This window comes from Nicotiana tabacum, chromosome 1 (genome assembly GCF_000715075.1).
Source record: "Nicotiana tabacum cultivar K326 chromosome 1, ASM71507v2, whole genome shotgun sequence".
NCBI lineage: Eukaryota > Viridiplantae > Streptophyta > Magnoliopsida > Solanales > Solanaceae > Nicotiana > Nicotiana tabacum.
In genome coordinates, this window is record NC_134080.1 from 63,429,579 (window position 1) to 63,436,087 (window position 6,509).

Below are 6,509 nucleotides of genomic sequence, written 5' to 3' on the forward strand. Positions count from 1 at the left end.
GAACAAAGACAAGTCCAATCGATTTCCCAATTCAATCCTGATTCTATGTCCTTCAATTTTAATGCAAACAACAATCCTGGATTTCCCTTTGGGTTGAATCAAGCTGCAGTTCCTATTCCTCATCCTCTCAGGCAGCATACACAAAGAGTTAACTTTGACCAGACTAAAGCTTCCCTATTCTGTAGATACTGCAAGAAGTCTGGGCACTTGATTGATAAGTATTACAAGCTTCATGGGCACCCACAAGGTCCCAAATTCAACAAAGGAAAGAAATTTTCATGTACTTAATATCCAATGATTATCTATATTTACTGAGAAAATGTAAATTTTAAGATTATTTACATACAATCTAAATAATTTAAATATTTGACATGATTAGTGTCTGCGCATCTAGGGGTGTGCATTCGATTTTGACCCTTATCGATAATTACTTATCGATTATTGATTTGTACATATGCTTATCGTTATCGTTTCAATAAGGTTTCGACTTTTTCGATTTCGATTTATCGATTTTTAAGGCTTATCGATTCGGTTATCGATTACACCAATAAGAAAATTTGCGGGATTTTACGGAAAGTATATCGCTATAAACACACCTAACTAATATGGACAAAAAGAAGCTAAAATAAGACGAACACCGTTTATAACATAAAAATTGTGTCAACAAGCACATGCAACGAAACTAAAGTAAGGGATCATATGTATGCCACCAACACTCCAACGGTATAAAATCATTCCCCCTTATCTGTATAAAAATTGTGTTTTTAGTATATTTTATCGGTTTATCAATAAACCGATAACCGAAGAGGACAAAATCGAAATTGAAATCGATAACTCGATAAGGAAAATTTCGAAATCGAAATCGATAAATCGATAAACCGATAACAAATAATCGATTCGATTTATCGATAAACCGATTCGAATGCACACCCCTACGTGCATCCGCGCGGGTACTAATACTAGTAATAATAATAAAGAAAAAGCTCAACATGTGAGCAAAAATTGGGAATGAGGAACCTTCCGTTCCCAAAAAAAGTTGAGGATGCTAATATTTATAACTCAAATTTAGCTATTTTCCAACTTCTTCAAGTAACAAAATCGGGAACTGAAATATCCAACCCATATATTGGCAAATCCCCGGTATTTTGCAGCCATGGGAATCGAGTTTTGTCCAAGAAAAATGGAGTACCATCTGATCCTCAACTTTCTAGGAATCGAAGGTGGGGACTCTTGTGCTACGAATCCATTAAGTTTAACGGATACATGAGGAGGAACTGTTAGTTTTAGCCTTTTAGGGCATGAGACCAAAAACATCTACATTTTGCATACATTAGGGGTGGTTTGGTAGGATGTATAAGAATAACGCGGAATTAGGTGTGTTAGTAATGCATGGATTAGTAATGCATGTGTTAGTAATGCAAACATTAATTGTGCATATATTATTTCTTATTTACTGTTTGGTGTGGTATATCAAAATTATAATGCATTGCATAATTTTTTACAAAAATAGTTGTTTACAAAAATGCCCTCCATATTCTCTAGCTTTAAAGGAATTTAAGGACAATTTTGTCTTTAAACATACTAATGCATGCATTAATAGTCTTGGTATTTACTAATGCCATGGTTTTCTATGAATTACTAATGCATAAGATAATACCAAGTATGATGTATAACTAATACAAGTATTAGTTATACACATGTTGAAAAAATCTACCAAGCAAGGTATTAATAATGCATAGAGCTAATGATTGCATTATTTTTTCTAATACCTCCTACCAAACGACCCCCAAGGACTATTCCCATTAAGAGGTATATATCAAGGACCAAAATAGTCCAACCCCTATACATTAGGGACCATTTTGATCATTTCCTCTAAACAAGTAGTACTTTGCTTTTATTACACTCATATATAATTCAGTGCAGCTTTATTACAATAGATCATAATCATACTCCTTAATTTCGTTAAAATAATGTAATATTATTTGGTATCTTTAGTAATTGTGGTTGCACAACAACAATGAAATTATTAATTATGCGACATCATAAGGATAATGAAGCTAACGACAATACTCCTATTATTCATCTCTTGCACACAACTCCTTTTTCATCCATACCACTTGCACACTTCAAGTCAGCTAGCATACTGATCAAACTCTTCTGTAGCGCTATCATCAATTTGAGTGCCACTGAATCTTGAAACAGCACAATCAGTGGAGAAAAGATCCGAGGAGGAAAATTCTTTCTCCCCACCCAAAACAGGCATTTCACTTCCCATTTTCACCCTGCTCACATAATTGCTCGCATAAGTCTGTCCCAAAACTCCATTTACCTTCCCACTCAATGAGTAAAACTTGAAGCTCAAATCTAAATGGGCAAAGCAATTTTCCTCTGTGATACCATAATTATGAATTCTTGAATCTGTTTCAGTAATTGGTACCACTCTAGCTTTTATCTGGAAATTCCCTTCCACTTCAATCACCACAGAATTAGTATCGCGAGTCCTTGAAATGGAAACCCCTTGAGCTGACATTGATTCCCACTTGGCTCCGTCACGACCAGGGAGAACGATTTCTTGTCCATCGAAGGCTAAGTCTAGGCGATCAACTGCATCGTTCCAGGTTGATGTTTTATTGGCACCAATGAATATTTGATGGTTGTTGAAAAGAATACCAAGAGATTGTACCCAAGTGAAGTCTCTCTTCATGTTTTCGTTTCTCCTACCAATGAAACGGGCATTGATGTGAAGATTGGAATCGGTCACTAAGCAAAAATCATGATCTTTTTGGCCATGGAAGTAGAATGTAAGTCCATCAGCGCCTACAAATCTTGGATCTTGGCAAACAGCACCTGCCCTGTTGCAATCTGTCCATAACGTTCAAAATGCAAGGTTAATGTCATGTACAGATGTCTCATTTCTAATTATTAATATCCTCCGGAGCTAGAAATCATTGCTAACAATATATAGTACAGTTGGCTCGCTTCTACTTAACATTCTCCAAAGAGTAGAAATATTATTAACTACTTACAAGATTTAATTGTAATGTTTGTCAACAAGCTGATATATGGAGCACATATTCGCATGCATTTCCTCATAAATTTTCTTATTTGAACTCATATTTCTGTTCTATTCTATCTATGTAAAAGAAAATGTTTGAATGGTGTTAGTTATCACAGTGAAACATATATCAATTACACCTAAACCACTTAAAATTGTTCAGGATGCTATATGCCCAACCACTAGTATTAGTATATGTTTCTATGCACTGATGGGTGTACAAAATATTTACACAATTAATAAGTTGCTTATAAAGTATAAAGGTAAATTTCGTATCAATTGGTAAAATGATAAACATGGTAATTAACTTGATATATATAACAGGTTAAATTATATTGATAGTGTAAAAAAATCTTTGTCATATATATATATCAATATATATTAATTAATGAGCAGAAAGTCGACCATGCATGTATGCATGGTGAAGAAAGAATAAATTAGTTTATTACGAAAGTGCTACCATTTAATACGTATACAAAAGAAATTGTTAATAGATTTAAGAGGATCTTACTGCAAACAGGGCTGCAAGTGACACAATCAACTTCACAAGTATCCGGACAAGCACTTGGACATTGATACTCCTGACGGTAGCACTGAGGGTACAACTTATTCTTGCAGTAAACTCTCTTTCCACCTGCAGCTTGATCTGGTGGTGGTGGTGAGTTAGGGGTAGAAGGAGGCGACGGAGTCAATGGTGGAGCTAGTGGTGGAGGTGGTGGTGAGTAATTAGGGGTAAGAGGAGGAGAGGGAGTGAATGGAGGAGATAGTGGTGGAAGTGGTGTTGGAAGTACAGGACAAACAGGTTGACATGAGACACAATCAGCTACACATGTACGCGGACAATTGATAGGGCAGGCAAAGCTTTTGTGATAACAACTTGGGAATTTCTTGTCTTGGCATTTCACTTTCTTAGGTGAACGAGGTTTTGGTGGTGGAAGTGGTGGTGCAACACAAACAGGCTGACATGAGTCACAGTCAGCTATACATGTACGTGGGCAAGTGACAGGGCAGAAAAGGTCTTTGTGATAACAACTAGGGAATTTCCTGTCTTGGCATTTCACTTTCATAGGCTTAGGAGGTCCACCCTCGGCCAAAACCACCAGAAGGAGGAGGAGGACGGCGGCGAGAAGGCAGAAACTGGTTTGAGCCATTTCTGCAGATTGAACTAGGAAGATTAATGAAGGAAATTATTCTCAATGGTATAGTGATATGATCTTGGCATGCATGTTTTTTATAATGGTCTTGTATGTTAGGGTAAAACTTGAGAGTGAAATTACCTATTAATGTATAATATATGGTTTTGGCACCCTTGAATCTAGCATGCATACATCGCCACTTGGCTGTGCTAACATGCCTTGTTCCTCAATGCATGGCTGCATTCGGGTTCCAAAAGTCAACCTCGCAACATTTGATCAAAACTCTAAACTTTGGATTTGGTTTTGTCTTAATTTTTTGAAATATAAATTTGGGGGCAATTAGTTGTGTTTTCGGATTGAATTTTGGAAGTGATATATTGGTGAGTGAAAACTTGCTTTTGATTTTGGTTTCAGAAACTATTTTTGATTGGTTTGAGTTTCAGATACTTAAATTACTTTATATTTTGATTTTTGGAAAAAAAAAATGTATCAAAATCTTTTCTAAGCTAAACTGACCAAGAATCTTGGATAACTTAGTTTGGGTCACCGTCTCAATTTTAATGAAAGCAGTTGATCTTGCTAACTAAACTAATTAGTTAACATGACAAGAGGCGGTGCTGGAATTCTAAGTTTGTGGGTTCCGAATTCTAGTTAGTTTATGTTATTGGGTTTAAAATTTATAATATATACATATTCAATGAATTTTTAAAGATAAATACAGGGTTTAAACCAAAGTTACTGAGTTCGGCTGAACCCACAATTCCTATGCTAGCTCTGCCCCTGAACATGACAAAAAGTGTGTGTTATTATTAGTAATCCAAAAAATTTCACATATCAAACTCAGATGATTTAGGCCCTGAAAATCACTGAAGAAGAGAAAACTTTTTCTTTTCTTGTTAAATTTTTTTTAGTACTTACAGGTAACAAATTGGAAGATTTTCTAAGAAGTTCCACTAACTATGCTTGAAATAACAAATTCAAAATCTTGCTGTATCAATATCTAGTCATGGCGTTGTATAGATCAAAGGTTTGTTAAGTCATTGAAGTCCGTTAAAATATGATGTTAAAGAACAAATAGTGCCCACTTTTGGTTTGGTTTTTATATTCCAAGTTGTATCTTCTGCTAAGGCGTTGCGTGCAAAAATAAGCAAAGACTTGAAAAGAATGTCAACCCTAAGCTTGTACGAAACTAAGCTGTTCATGTGTCTAGTCAAAACCTTCCTTTCTGTTTGCTAAAGAAAGCAAAGTGTTTTTTGACTATTTCTTCTCTTCTCTTTTTTAATTCCTAATTAAGGAAGAGTTGATCTATGGATTACAGAAGAAAGTATCGGCTAGGTAATAAGCTAAGGTTGGTTAAATTCAGCATACATATAGAAGGATTAATCTTAAGCAATATCTTCCAACAACCAAGGGAAAATATGTTGAGCTGATGGATTACTTAGCATCTAAGCCTAAACATAAACATTGATCCTTTTGTAAAGTTTATTTAATTAGCTTTTAGTTGTATTTGAATTCTTTTTCATTTTGGGCCACTGTATATTTTTAGCCCATTTTCATGTTTAGCTTATGACTAAAGTCCATTATATAAATAATGGGTTAATGTTCTAGAAAGACTGATCGGGTCAGTTGCAATGAAAGAACTCTTTCTCTCTCTCTCTCATAGATATAGAACCCTAATGTGATTTCCGTCTCTCCATTAGATTTACAATGTTTTCATGGTATCAGAGCTGAGATTTTGGGACGTCTCTCCTCGATCTTTCGTCCGATCTTACCCCGGTTTGGTTTCGTTGAGTTTTTATTCCCTGGTGGTTGGTGAATCGAAGCTTTTGGTTCACACGAGGAAAGTAAAAGAACTGTGCCCCTCTTGTGTTGAATATTTGGTGAATCGAAGCTTTTGGTTCACACGAGGAAAGCATCTGTCGATAGACTTCTCAGCTCAGCGTTTTGGGTGAAATTTCGACGTTTTTGAGCTTGATTTCGGCGATCTACAACTTCTGGGTTTCTGTCACTCGGAGCTAGGGTTTCGACTGATTTTGAAGGTCGTTCTTCTCCGGTAGCGAAGAAGTAGGGTAAATCTGTTCTCACTTATAGTTAGGGATTTTGCATGTGTTTTTTGGTGAAAATCTAGTGTGTTGAATAGTTGTGTTGAGAAATTGAAACAATTCTCTTTTTCATTGTTATTCTCGACCTGATATTCCTTTCTCTGTGAAGTAGATATGAGTAACACTGATACCTTCTTCCCTGATCCCACAAGCCCTCACTTTGTCCATTCTTCCAACATTCCTGGTGTATCCCTCGTTCCTGTTCCCTTTTCGGGA

At 35.9% G+C, this 6,509-nt stretch overlaps 1 pseudogene across 1 annotated transcript; it reads right to left on the reverse strand.

Moving 5' to 3' along the window:
* Positions 1–1,934: 1,934 nt before the first annotated feature.
* LOC107782274 (uncharacterized) lies at positions 1,935–4,386 on the reverse strand (annotated as a pseudogene). The gene is made up of 2 exons (XR_001647190.2): positions 3,567–4,386; positions 1,935–2,862 (listed from the first exon to the last, which is right to left on the reverse strand). The product of XR_001647190.2 is annotated as an uncharacterized LOC107782274 (transcript).
* Between the last annotated feature and the right edge of the window lie 2,123 nt (positions 4,387–6,509).